The 15,280-nt window shown below is 36.2% G+C and overlaps 1 long non-coding RNA gene across 1 annotated transcript in view; it reads left to right on the top strand.

Annotated features, from left to right (window-relative positions):
• The first annotated feature begins 4,506 nt into the window (after window positions 1-4,506).
• The window catches only part of LOC136036983 (uncharacterized), a 64,826-nt gene continuing 54,052 nt past the window's right edge, over window positions 4,507-15,280 (top strand). Inside the window, exon 1 of the long non-coding RNA XR_010619841.1 lies at window positions 4,507-4,736. This is a non-coding gene — a long non-coding RNA (uncharacterized LOC136036983). The remainder of the gene's footprint in view (window positions 4,737-15,280) is intronic.

Here is a 15,280-nt window from a genome sequence, read left to right as displayed (position 1 = left end):
CATTAAAAAATTGAGAGGAAGTATGTCAGATATGAAAGTAGAAGTAGAAGATGGGAAAGGTGGGAAAGATGGGAAAGAAGTAGAAGATGGGAAAGACGCCTCAATTGTTATGAGGAAAGCGTTGGGCTGAAAAATCTAAGAATTTGTTAATCCCTGATAGAGCTGTGGAAAATTATATAGAAAAGAATGACATAATATTCGACAGTTGAGAAGTGAGGAGTTATGGACAGTATTGGAAGGATTAAAAAATAATTGCCCACAGGTGCTAATAGTGTGATAAATGAGTTTTTGAGATGCTGTGGTTACAAAGTTAAATTTAAATTAACAAAGATTATGCATACGATTTTTGAAAAAGGGAAGTACCTAGCGAGTTTGGGAAAACTTTAATAAGAAAGCTAATAACAGTGAATTGGCAATGACACAGTTATTAGATTTGGTTTCTGTGGGAAGTGAATTACATTGGAAAGATGATGCGTGTTAGACAAAAAGATGCTGGAGAAAAAGAAGATGAGGGATGGAATTGTGGAGAGGCCCCTTTTGACTTCAGTTTTATATATTTTTAATATTCGTTTGATTCAGCATATAGAAAAGCTTTGCTGAAGGTCCTATCCTTGTGTGATATGCCTCCCTGATAAATACATTTGGGTGATTGGTGTTGTGTTTCGCTGTATTTTGCTATGCTATGGAACGCTGCAAAGGTTATGGAAGAGCATGCTATCAAATGAGTAGGTAAAATCCTTCTAGGGTTAGACTATGCAGCTGATTTGAATGCCCTAGATAAAAAAAAACATTAGGAAATGAATGGACTTCGAAGGTATATTTGCATACATTGCAAAAATAGGCTTGGAAATAATGTAAAAAAGGCTAAGTTGCTTAGACTAGGAATAAATCAGGGTGAAAAGGGGTAGTGGTGTAATTCGCGAAAATACAGGGGGGGGGGAGGCTTTTTTCAATTTTTTTTTAAAGAAGATGTCAAAAACAACGTTGAGCAAACTTACCTAAACAGGGGGTAAGGGTGATTTTGCTACTTGGCAAAATCTTCGACTAATCTATCCAAATCCAGTTTCTTTACCTCCTCATTTTCTACGGTCATCACCATGAGATCACTCAGTCGGCCGTTTCCTATCGTCGATTGCAGATAGTCCTTCACACGCCCTAATCCTGAGAAGAATGGTTCATTGCTGGCAGTGGTCACAAGCAAAGTAGCAACTAGCTTCATCAGTTTTAGCATTGTAGAATAGGCAATTGGGAGGTCGGATAAGATTTCGATAGCTCGAAGAAGATCCATTTTCCAAATATCACTTTTTGTCAGATGCAGCTTTGCAAGAGACAACTGGGATTCTATGGCATGGTCATCGACATCAAGAATCCCTTGATAATGACACATAACCCTTTCCTTATTCGAAAGTTCGAGAAAATCAGAACTTGTGCGGTCGAAGACAGATGAAGCCTCGAACGGAGGCATATTTTGTATGAAACGTTGGTCCATCTCGCTCGTGAAACGGTCTATTACCTCAAAGTACAGAAGTTTACTGGAGTCCGATCGAACTGGCTGACTGGTTGGATATCATGTAACGCCAACATTCTGGATATGTTTTTGCTTAAGTTGTTCCATTCGCTATCGTTTCTCCGCTTTTGGAATGTATCATATGTCCCAGAAATCTGAGCAAATGCCATATAAATCAACAAACTCTCGGATTAAAGTTTTTCGGATAAACAATTTACAATGACTAATACTTTTTCCATTATGTACAAAGTTGAGATAAAAGGGGCAGAGTTGGTTTTGTCCAGTAGTCCTTTTGCCTCGCCGATTGAACTATCAGATACTTTGGCAAGCACAGCAGCAAAATAAAATCTCGCCTTCACCTTCGAAATAGAACGAATTTTGTAAAACCAGCGAGTCGGGGTGGTCTTCTCAAGCTCCAAGACGTTTTTGTCCGCTTATAGCCCACTCTGGGATTCCACAAATAACTCGTTTCGAGTATTGCTGCATGATGTAAATGCTTAAAGTCTTTGCACCACAGAGAAAAATTCGGTAAGTTCGCTGATATTTTTGGGCAGTCAGTCAAAACCAGGTTTAATCTGTGGGCGTGACAGTGTCCATCAACTGCATGAGGCACCTTCTCCCTAAACTTTGCTTGAACTCTGTTAAATTCCCCACTCGTAAGGGATGCACCGTCATAATATTTGACACAACACAGCATCAAATCTACACCTAACTTTTCTATAGTTTCACAAATCGAGGAGGATAAGCTCTCGGCGTCCAACTTGTGCATGTGGTAGCAGCCGATTGGTCGTCTTTTATCTTGTTGACAAGAATAGCAAAGTAATTAGCTGATTTCACTTCTGAAATAATGTTTTGGCGCAAGGCATTTCCTATCAGTGTAACTGCGTCATTTGGTACCGATGACTGCAATAGTGACCATATCGGCGCTGTGACTTCGCCTCCATTTTTTTCGTCGCCTTTAGACATTTCCTCAATCAATTCAACCAAATTACTCCGGTTTGCAGGTGTTTCTGATTCGTCATGGCCCCCTCGAAGCAAGACCCTGGTAGCTGAGAAAGCAAATAGCGCCAAAAGTTTATTTCACGTGATCTCTATTTTCCTGTACCTCTTGCGATCTGGATTGAATTAAGACATTCGCTATAGATCTCGAAGTATCAGAATTAATTGTCTTAAATTCCATCCATGCTGACAAACAATGCATATGCCTTTCAGAACCATCATGCTGCTTTAATCAAGCAGAACTGTCTTTCTACTTGCGAAATCCTGACTCAATGAAAGCCTTTGATCCAGCAGTTTCTCCATCCCTTAGAGTCCCCATAGAAAAATGGCGGCAAGCAAAGTTTTTTTTTTAGTATTCAATCCATTCATAAGTCTTGTTGTAATGTACACTGAATTTCCTTCCGTTAGAAGTGGAAGCCGGATATCTCTCAAGAATAGATTAAGCTGGTTTGTCGTGAAGCGTCATAGAGATATCTGACAGAGTTTCTTGACTGCTACTGCTACTGGAACCTGCATGGGGTTCAGGGATGCAGACCGAACATTCATGTTGACCTGAGCCATTTATTGTTCCACTTGTTTCCGAAAGACTGTCACAGGTGGGAGAATTTATCTCCACTAACCCGACACTTTGAGCGCGGACACTATTGCCAGTTTCTTAATTTTCTTTCCGCATTTTCACCGCAAAAAAAAATCAAAGTTTGTTGTTGCTTTTTACTCATACTGACCAGCTAAAACTTAGTTTGAATGAACCCAACTTAGAAGTCGAATTTTTGCTTGAGGATTTGGTTATAAAATAGCGTAGGCCCACTCTTAGACATTTCAAAACAGGATTGTCTCCTAATGGTAGAATTCGGATGGTACAAGAGTGGGACGGATGGGACATTTCAAAACCAGGTCATCGAAAAGTAACAGTGGTATTTAATAGCTGTGAAAAACGAAGCACAGGGGGTGACAAATAAAAACGACCAGTTAGCCAGTCTCGCTGGTTTAATATAGCACATATCTAAAATAGAAAATTGCTCTGAAATATAAATAAGAGGGTAATTTTCAAATTCTAGGGGGCCATGGCCCACCTCCCCAATTGGCGCCTCTGAAAAAGGATAATAGGCAACGAGAAAATTGACCAAGTGGATAGCCTCACTTACCTAAGTAGTATTATTAGTGAAAATGGTAGATGCAGTGAAGATGTTAAAAGTAGGATAGCCAAGTCCCAGTGCGTTTTTCACACTTGAAAAAAGTTTTGAAGAATAGCAAAATAAGGCTGGGAGCCAAGACTCAAATATTGAGAGCCCTGGCATTGAAAGAAGTCAAAGTGGCTCTTCAACGTAAATACTGTTCATTATCTTTAAGTTTATTATAGACCTATATCTGTTAGTTGTTATGTTGATATTGGCTATATGTGTTTGCGTTAGAAGTACTAAACAAATATTGTGAAGGTATGTATATACTAAACCAAGCTATTTCAAAATCTTTTGGATAGGAACTGGATACCTATTCGCTATTTACATATATTTGTACCTGGTCACATAATGTAAATTTGCAATCCCTGTGTTTTGCTTAATTAGGTTTTTCGTCATTAAAGCAGAACAAATTGTGTGGTACAATTAGAAGAATTGGCTGTTGTAGATATTAGCGCTGATACATTGCAATGCTGTATACTTGAAAATGCTGAGTTACTTTTCTGTTATAGCTACCTCACTCAATTACGCTGTGTAAAACTCGAGAACGAACCTAGGACCGGTTTTTCGTCTCTATAATTCGGGCTATTTGGACATCATGAAGTTAGAAAACAATTCTTATTTCATAGTATGCAGAATAATTGTAGCCAACCCATTTTGTATGCAGACCCGCTATACTCCTCCCCTATACTCCCCAGGTGTGGCTCTGAAATGTGGGCGTTTTGGAAGGGTGAGAATGTGTTAATGTATTCGTGAGAAATTGGCTAAGGATAGTGTAAGTTCTCGCTTGACTTTGCGTTATAATGAAAGAAAGATTAAGATAGCAGGGCCAGGTTTAAAAGACAAACTATGACAGACTGCCAAATATTGTGCTGTGTGGCCATCTGTCTGGGCCGAACCAAACAGGTGTCCCCTTCTGTGCTGGGAGAGGTCTTTTGAAAGAATTAAAGGCATTTGAAACTACCTGGGAGGAGTATAGAGTGAAACTCTGAACAGATCGGGTTCGGATGAGAGTGTAGACATGTGTTGGCGTGATGCTGCTTTGTCCTTCAGTAAGTTGTTAGCAGTTGTTTTTGGTTTTATATTTCGTATGCAGATTTCGTATGCCCCAGAATTTCTTGCAGGTGGATCTCAGTATCAAATTTTGCTGTAAAAATTCGTGATAATCCAAGCAGTGGCGGTTCTGGCCTCTCTTGCGCCCGGGACAAAATCTTGAATAGTGCCCACCTCCTGTCTCTCACAAAATCTTAAGGCTAAATAAAAAAAAAAAAATATTCACGAAATCATTTTCAATTTGTTAAATAATTAATATTTTTTATTTAGTATTTGAGTCATTTAATTATAATTAATTATATTAACTTAATTGTTTTAAGTATGATTATTTAATTTTTCAATTTATTTTTCATTTATTTAATTAAGTAAGTAATTAATACTTCATTAATTATTTTCATTTATTGACTACGCCCTCTGCTTTATTAATAGAATTTCAAAAATTACAAACGATTATACCCGTTAGAGTATTTGTAGGGAATTTTTTGCCCCCAAAATTTCTCCGCCAGGGGTAAGTACCCTCTCTGTCCCTCCCCTAAAATCGTCAGAGTGCCAGTTTTTATTGTAGTAGCTTCTGTGTAGATATATTAAGTGTATTATTACTGGAAATGATTTACGTTCTGTGATGCAGTTTTTTTTATATTATGTGTCCTCATGTTGTAGTCAAAAAATTCCTGGCCCAAGGTTTGTGATTCCTGTGCATGTTTTTCCTTTGTTATTCTTCTCTAGTCCGACGTGATCCAATTGAGCTTCAAACATCCACTGAATTGTGTTTAAAATTTACTTCTTTTTCTTAGGCTGCAAAATAAGTCAGGATCTTGTGGAAGCAAAAAATTTCTCTATTTTTAAGTTTTGATTAGTCTTAAAGAAAACATCTAAGTAATATCATAATTCTGGCTTGATAGCTGAAAATTAATAAATCCAATAATGTGTAAACGTCTTTCGGTGCAAGTGACTGGTGGGTTGTCGTAAAATCGGCTGTTTTAAAGTGATCATAAAGCTTAATATTTTTAACTAAGAAAAAAAAACACTAAAATTCGAAATCGAAAAATAAAAACAGAGGATATGAAACTGAATAATATAAACCAATACTATAAAATTTTATAGAAGTGATATTAAAAAAAAATTCGTTCAAGCAAACTTGTCTTGATTGCCTTCTGAACAAATGTTATCTCGGGTATGTGCAGTGTGTATGCAGGTAGATCTGAAATATGCTTCCAATTCTTACAGCAAAAATGTTTCTATAAATCAGACATTTTCTTAAAGTTCGGTAGAATAGGAAGATAAACCTTAGAGCTAAAATAAGGATACTAGAAGCCTAGGTAATAATGGTGGAGGAACATGGTTCTGAAGGATGGGCGTTTCGAAATGTAAAAAATGCCGTGCTAGATGCTTTTCAGAAGAATTGTCTAAGAACAGTTTTAGTCAAACAGTTCGGTCCTGTGTCGAACGTGTCCATAAGCTGGGAATCATTATAGTACCTAACTTACTTACCAATCCAGGCCCCGAAATGAACGGGAAGGGGGAGTAAAAACAATCCTGCAAAGTTTTCTAATTAAGATCTCTTATTAATATCGACAAAGCGGTGTTCACACTACGTACGTATGTTTCAATGCTAAGTGGTTATGTCACGTCAGATACAACATTTCACACTGACGCATCATCATAATCATCGTCTAAAATCCTCACAGTCGTCATATGTAGATGGGAGCCTAAGCTCTGATCAAGTACGACTGGTATTTTAAGAGAAATGTATTAATATATTTTGAAATTCCAAGCTCGAGTACTGCCTACCTTACGGACAAGATTCACCCTGTAAGGTTACGTAACGTAACGTAAAGTCTTAGTTTATGCTAGTGTGAAAGGTCCCACGGCGTAGTGTGAAACAACCATTAAAAATTGCCCAGGTTTTAGGCAATTTTCATGTAGGTTCAAAGCGTCTTTTTTTGAAAACTCTTTTTTGCTTCATATGTTGGCAAAAGTGTGTGGACATAGCTCCTATTTGTAGCTGTGTTTTTGTTATTTGAATTTCTACAACCGATAGCAGGAGGGTTTTTACCGAGTTTTTTTTTTTCTATCCATTATGTCCCCATGGTTTAGCAGTTATTCCTTTCTTATATAATACTTGGGAGAGTAATACTTTCTATAGGCTAAGTGGAATGATAGAGTAACAGAGAAAATAATTTTGTTTAATACCCTAGTTAAAAGTGTGCCTCAGTACCGTTGGCCCCACTCTTTGGGAGTTTTGTGATGCAAATTGTCAGCCAATCATTCTATTTGTGAATTGGATGTCAGGAAGACTAAAGTCCCATTGACAATGAGATTTATCACTTTTATCATTTTATCACTATCGACATTTGTTAGGGCTAATTGGGATTTTTTGTAGAACACTCTAATTGGTTAAAAAGTTCTGATTTGCTTAAATTAGAGCTAGCTCAATCTCGTTTTTAGTAAAATCTAATTGTGAATGGGTCTAATCTGGATTATCCCTAATAAATTTTAAACGAGCCAAAAGATCCGATTGAGCAACAAGATCTTTTAGAAACTTTTTGATCTTTTAGATCTTTTACAAACAAGATCTTTTAGAAACTAGATCACTCTCATCTTCTGTGATGGAATTATAAATTGGATTCGTACTCAATTCATGTAATTAATGTCATTACTGTAAGTTTCTACTTTATCTAATTGATACTGTCTGCACAAATTACCATCATTGCTAGGTCCAAGTTCTTCCTCTATCAACGAACAAATTACGTCGATATTATAGAAATAGGAACGATACTAAAAATAGTAGACGATAGGCTACGTAGAAACGATTCGTAGATAGAAACGATACTGCTGAATCAGCACTATTATATGAAGAAACAAAGAGGTTTCAAGAATTTAGAAATAAATTTAATGAAAATCTGCATCAATTACTCCAACAATAATTGGTGAAAAATTAGTATTTAGGCTTCATATCTCAAGGAAGAATTTCCATAGTGGCTGACTGATTTTTTCAAAAGTTAAACTACAAAAACTATTCCAGGCTGGTGTTTTTTTTTCTGTCACTTTGAAAATATATTGCTCAGGAAAAAAAAAATGAAGAAGAGGATCGAAGTTCTCATGCACAATCAGAAATTTCACATTTTTCATAATAGCCATAAATCCCGTTAATATTTCACATGTTCAAACAGTTCGTGGTAACGAACTGTAGTAAGGAGCGACCCGGCTCAATAGTAACCAAAACTCTAAAAAATGGAATTTTGATACCAATAGCTATATCAAAAGAATCGCATTTTAATGCTGGTTTTAAATATATAAGTTTCATCAAGTTTAGTCTTACCCATCAAAAGTTACGAGCCTGAGAAAATTTGCGTTATTTTAGAAAATAGGGGGAAACACCCCCTAAAAGTCATAGAATCTTAACGAAAATCACACCATCAGATTCAGCGTATCAGAGAACCCTGTTGTAGAAGTTTCGAGCTCCTATCTACAAAAATGTGGAATTTTGCATATTTTGCCAGAAGGCAGATCACGGATGCGTGTTTATTTGTTTTTTTTTTTTTTTTTTTTTTTTTCCCAGGGGTGATCGTATCGACCCAGTTGTCCTAGAATGTTGCAGGAGGGCTAATTCTAACGGAAATGAAAAGTTCTAGTGCCCTTTTTAAGTGACCAAAAAAATTGGAGGGCACCTAGGCCCCCTCCCACGCTAATTATTTTCCCAAAGTCAACGGATCAAAATTCTGAGATAGCCATTTTATTCAGCGTGTCTTTGGGGACGACTTACTCCCCCACAGTCCCCGTGGGAGGGGCAACAAGTTACAAACTTTGACCTGTGCTTACATATAGTAATGGTTATTGGGAAGTATACAGGCGTTTTCAGGAGGATTTTTTTGGTTGGGGGGAGGATTTGAGAAGAGGGGGATATGCTGGTGGAACTTTCCATCGAGAATTTGTCATGAGAGAAGAAAACTTCCATGAAGGGAGAGCAGGATTTAATAGCATTATTTAAAAAAAAAAATAAAAAAATAAATGTGAAAAAGCTTTTTCACCTGGAAGTAAGGAACAGCAATAAAACTTAAAACAAACAGAAATTATTACCCATATAAGGGGCTCACCTCCTTATGATACCTAGCTCTTTACGCTAAAGTATTTTTAGTAATTTCAACTATTTATGCTACGGCTTTTGTGATTCAGGGGTCATTCTTAATGAATTGGGATAAAATTTAAGCTTTAGTGTAAAGAGCGAGGTACTGACGATGGGGCGAATCCCCTCATATATGTAATAAAAACATGAGAATACAAAAGTTCTTTACGTAAGCTAATTTATAAGTTACGTAAATCTTTTACCAATAAAAAGATTCGTAAAAAATTAAAAGTTCTAGTTGCCTTTTTAATTAACCAAAAAATCGGAGGGCAACTAGGCTTCGCCCCCGCTCTTTTTTTCTCAAAATCATTCGATCAAAATTATGAGAAAGCCATTTAGCCCCCCCCCCCCAAAAAAAATATGCAAAATTTCGTTTTGATTATTCCTCTGCGGAGAGCCAAAATCAAAACATGCATTGATTCAAAAACGTTCAGAAATTAAATAAAAAAAACGAGTTTTTTTAACTGAAAGTAAGGAGCGACATTAAAACTTAAAACGCACAGAAATTACTTCGTATATGAAAGAGGCTGCTTCCTCATCAACGCCCCGCTCTTTACACCAAAGTTTTTTACTGTTTTAAAAAGAAGAATTGAGAGAAAGAGTCAAACTTTAGCGTAAAGAGCGGGGCGTTGATGAGGAAGCAGCCTCTTTCATATACGAAGTAATTTCTGTGCGTTTTAAGTTTTAATGTCGCTCCTTACTTTCAGTTAAAAAAACTCGTTTTTTTTATTTATTATGGAACAGGCATAGTCCATTTCTGAATTGATTTTTCAGGAATACAAAAAGACAGAGGGAAAACTCCTGAACCAGACTGGAGAGTGTCCTAAAATCCTAAAGATTTTAACTGCATACAGCTATTAGAAAGCCTTCAATTTTTTATTCTTTCAGCAGATGTCGAAGTTTTTTAGAAGAATAATCTCAGAAGATAAATTTTTAAATTGGTGTATCCTTATTGCTTTTTTTTCCTTTCCTCCCATACATCAAGTAGGACATAGGTGTATCTATTAGTGCTTTTAAGCATTCCAGGGTTACTGATTATCTGTTAATCTGTATTCTGATTATGGGTTTTAACTAATCTGTTGAATTAATTTTTTATTATTGTATGAGGTGAATAGAGGAGGATTCTGGAAATGTTTGGTTATTATTTTTTTTTATTGGGGTGACTCTAGCAGCCGGTCGTTGACGATAACCTTATTGATTTCGGTACTTGTGTATTATTCAGAACACACTCAATAAGAGAAGTTAGGTTCTTTCGTGAAACAAACTAAGATGCAGGTACATTTTAATGAAATATTTCATATATAGAGGTATATAGAGGTTGGGTTAAGTTGGGTATTTGATATAATGCACCCCCCCCTAATATGCAAATATATAGCCCAAACTTTTGATAAAGCTAACGAAATAAAACAAAATATGATGAAAATATAATACTTTTTTAGAAAAATTGTAAAATTACAAGTTAGAATTATGTACCCAGAACGCAGAAATGTCATTAAGAATCGCGTCAAAAAGAGGTCTTCCTTCTGCCTTTACTGCCGCCCGCCACATGTACTCTACTGAGTATGATTGTAAATGATGGCGGGATGTACTTCGGTGCCATTTATTGCACCACTTTCCTGGAAAAATATAATTGCCTCTTTTTCAGTCTTTTTCAGACACTATCTTCTATCACTATGCGTAGCAAAACTAAATTGAGTTTTGTCTTTGTGGCTATGAAACCGGATTTTCTCAGCAAAATTCTTGAGTGTATTCTGAATTGAATTGAATCACTTGAATAATGAACAAGTGCCAAATACTTAATTAAAATGTATCTGCATCGTAGTTGTTTCAGGAAAGAACCTAACTTCACTTATTAAGTGTGTTCCGAATAATACACAAGTACCTTGATTTATAGTATCATTATTGGTTGTGTGGTATGTTCTGCTAATTACGAGTATTTAAGACTTTTTCTTTGTACGCCCTTGGGACGACTTGTTTTTGCAAATTCATGGGCAGGCCGCAAGATTGAGTTAAACAAGCTGTTGTTCAAGTTTGTTTTGTATAGTTTAGTTGTTTAGTCAAATTTGTTTAGTTGTAGGTTATCAATGACTGAAACGGTACGATGAATGTCCGTAACTTCTAGCCAATCACTAGGGTTTTTGAATAATCACAGAAGGGTGTATTTTCCTCTTCTTTTTTATGTCTGAAGCCCGAAGGCAAGTGAGTATTTCTCTTCAAAGCTAATGTATACACTCAGTAGGTTTCATTGAAAGGGAGGCGTGCTATACGGTATGTTGGTTAGCAAATTTACTCAGTTTTGTGTCATGACTAGAGGGTCGAGCTGAAAGTTTCGATGTAGTTTTTTTGGAGGAAGCAAGGGGACTTGTAATTTTTCTCTCTTTCACTACGTTGTTTCTCCTTCAGTCACAAGATGGTTCCCTCCAAGTATTCTTTTTTCTTCGCTATTTATTTTGTTGGCCATAAATACCCATTCCAGACTTGAAGCTCTTTAAGAAGGAATACATATTTATACTCCTCTAAAAGGTTTTAAACAAAAGCTGTTTTTTTTTCTCGAGTGTCTTTGATCTTTAAAGTCTATATTAAAGGCTGTTGCCAAGCCTTAGTATTCACAGAAGGAAGAGATTGTATTGGATTTGTGGATATTTTCGAAGTGGCTTCGGAAGTTAATATTATGTTTCATAGAAGTTCGAACGAAATAGCTTAGGTTAACACAGGAGATCTGGCAGTGACTGTAAATGATTTTTTAAATATCAGTTCCTGCAAAAAAAATTGAAGGGGGGGGGGGTCAGAAATTTTACTTCTCAAGCTCTTCGGATTACCAAGTGTTGCGAATTTTAACAAATAAAAATGATTTAATAAAATCTTAATGTGGTCGAGCATCCCTTATTCAAGTTATCCGTTTAATTTTGACTTCCCTGGATGTAATCTGTGAAAGATAACAACCAACACTTATCTGCCAACTTGTCAATTGAAAGTTATTGTCAATTGACAATAAGTTATTGTCAATTGACAATAAAAGTTATTGTCAATTGTCAACTTGTCAATTGAAAGTCAACTTGTCAATCTGTGAAAGCTAACAACCAAAACTTATCTGCCAACTTGACAATTGAAACGCCATTGGCACCTAGACGAATAACAACATTGTGCACTGAACTGTAAACATAGCTTATTTAGAAACCCGCTAATGTGTGCCACATTTGACAATTACTGTTCTTTTATGTTCTGTAATTAATTTCACACATTTTGTCTTTTTTGAAAAGATTGAATTTTTTGTTTGAATATGACGTCACTTATCCTCAGTGTTCCTACGTTTTCCAGAGTCAGAAGGTGTAACTTATTCGACAACGCGGACCGTTTCAAGTAGTAATCCTACTAACCTCTGACGTCATTTACATCTTGTAAAATGATATGGAAAAGTAACCGGATTTGCCAGATAAGTAATCTTGAGCCTCGCTTTCACGCTACCCACATCCAACACGGGTTGTACAGCTTATCGTTTTGAGTAACGTGTTCAAAACGGGTGAATGTTTTCTCAGAAGAACCAGCGTTCAATCATGCTAAATTGTTTTAAGGCCTTGGGTTTGAAACGTGCTTTGAGCGGGTGCAACAAAAATCTACTATTGGCCCGAGTTAAGTCTCGGGGGGAGAAAATTTTACAGTTTGTTACCATGGTAACTACAGTTTGTTACCATGAACTGTTTGATTCTACACCATATGTTCTTCATGTATTTTGAAGTTTGGAAGGTGAAATATTCCAGAATTCTTTATTTTCGTCACTCTTTTTATTTGTGCTGCTCAATTTAATGTGGAGACAGAATTTTTGAGGGAGAGTGTAGGGGGGGAAACATCTGGCCCCATTTTAAATATCTTCTTCTTTCCCCAAGCGGCATAAAATTATCTCTGCAAGAACTTACCTATTTAATATCAGCCATAGACAACCCAGTTCTAAAATATACCTCTCCCCATGTCTCCTCCTTCCTAGAATACAAATTAAATAAAAAAAAGTTTTCAACTGAAAGTAAGGAGCAATATCAAAATTTAAAACTGACAGAAATATTACATAAATGAGGAGGGTTAGCCTCTCCTCAATACCTCGCTCTTTACACTAAAGTTTGACTCCTTGTCCCGATTCTTTAAGGACGACTCTAGAAATACCAGGGCCTTTTAATTAGAATAATAAGGATTTTTAAAAGCTTAAAAAAACTTTAGCGTACAGAGTAAGGTATTAAGGAGGGGAGGGTCCCCTCTCTTATACGTAATAATTTACTTTCGATTTAAGTTTCGATGTTGCTCCTTGTATTCAGTTGAAAAAACTTGTTTATCTTTATTTAATTGTATATAGGCGTTTGAGACCTTTATTGTAGGAATCTCTGATATGCCGAATCTGATCGTGTGATTTTCACCAAGAGCATTCGATACTTCGGCGATGTTTCCCCCCTTTTTCAAAAAATGGGAAAATTCTAAACTTCGGTACAAAGAGCGAGGGTTGAGGAAGGGACAATTTCTCCCCCTCATACACAGAATAATTTTTATTCATGTTAAGTTTTAATGTTGCTCCTTGCTTTCAGTAGAAAAAACTTGTTTTGTTTGTTTCATTACTATCAAGACTAATTGAAATGATGGTTACTATTTTTTTGTCGGCCTCAAATTGTGATTGCTCTTCACTTAACAGTTTTCTTCAAAACCTCTTTTTCTACTACAGTTTATTATTGGCCGTGACTCGCTCTTTACTAGGTTGCAGCCTTGGCGCCATCCAAGATCTCTGTAAAGAATAATTAGTAATGACAGATTACTCGAATATCTTGTATCTATCGGGGGGGGGGGGGTGTTGGCAGTGTTAGCATAAAACATAATATAGGGCTAAAACATGGTCAGCTGATAATTTAACTTTAGTGTTAGTAGAAAGAGAGACTGATGATTGTGATGAAAATGGCGACTGGCAAACAGTATTAGCAGTTTCATAATTTGTGATTGAGCCAGAGTTTTCCTAATTTTCTACAATTTCCGTTTTATGTGATAAATCCCGGAAAAAAGTATGATTGCTCATTCCCAAGTATACGGGTCTTCCGTAAATTAGGCACAGTGTTTGTAACGCTTTAAACTGATTATGCACATTTTGTTGGTTTGTATTCTAGCAGCAATTGCAGATTACCCCTCCAACCATTTAGCTCCGAAATATCTAGCAAGTCTCTGCTTTGTCAGTCCCTAGAGAGGTAGAACGTTCTCGCTTTTATATTTTATTTATTTTGTTCATTTGCCTCAATTGTATTTTGATGGTTCGATTCTTTGCTCAATTCCTCTGATAATTCGGGATTATTTTCACCTTTGGCTGAGACAGTCCCTAGATAGGGGTAAAACGTTTCCATGAACAAGGAACTTAAACAGGTCAATGCTACAAGCTTTATGCCCCAATGGGTGTAAAGCAACGCACAACTCCCGACGACTAAATGTAGATACAACCTTACGATTTTCAGTCTCTTTTCAAAACTAAGCGCAGGCATTCTCACCTTTTGAGCAACCTCTTTGACTTTTTCCCATAGAATATTCAAAGCACCTTTTCTGTCGCTCTTTAATTTTTGAATGAATTGTGTACCAAACTCTTTAACATCGATCATAGAGCATCTTGACGTTTCTCCAGTTTCCATTGTTGCCTGAGCAATACAAAGAATGCCATATAGAACCATAAGAATACAAAATACTAAAGCTTTTAAAAAGCCACCGCCAGTCATAAGCACTAGGTTCAGTACCACGAAGGCAATAAGAAGAAATAACATTTCATTTTTAGCCTTAAAACCAAACATAATTAATGTTTTTCATTATGATCTTTCATAACAGGGTGGTGGCTTGAAATTTTCATGAATAATCTTTTGAAGGACCCCAAAAAAAATTACTAACCGTTTTGGAAAATTTTTAATTTGCCACCGTTCTTTCCTGGTATAGAATATTTTGCTATTTTCCAGTTATAAAACATCCTTTGTCAACTGTTAAAATTACTAGCGACAAAATTTGAAAATCTCTTCTCCAAAACCTTAATCAACGTCATTAAGAATGTTTTTTTTTCTTATAGTGTCCCCATGCCATGGTTGGTGTCTCCCGTTGGTTGGTAGTTTCTAAAATTTTTTTTTTTAAGTTTCTATGCAAACGAGAGTAAGTGCTGTTATCTATTTACTGGACATATCTTCCGAGTGGGCACATTTTTAATCTGAATGAAAAAACAGTTTGTTCTCGTAGATAGGTGTAGTATATTTTGAATTTGCCCAACAAAATCAGACCGAATTGCATAAATGATTTTCAAACTATTGTATATATAAAAAAAACCTGAATAACACAATAGAAATATGGTAATACTAAAATCAGGTTTCTGACAACAGAGCTGTCTACATTTGGGGTAGCAGCTTCACTACTTTTGTACCCAAG

This window comes from Artemia franciscana, chromosome 16 (assembly GCF_032884065.1).
Source record: "Artemia franciscana chromosome 16, ASM3288406v1, whole genome shotgun sequence".
NCBI lineage: Eukaryota > Metazoa > Arthropoda > Branchiopoda > Anostraca > Artemiidae > Artemia > Artemia franciscana.
Note: the sequence above shows the minus strand (reverse complement) of the source record. Positions and strands in the feature narration are given on the sequence as shown.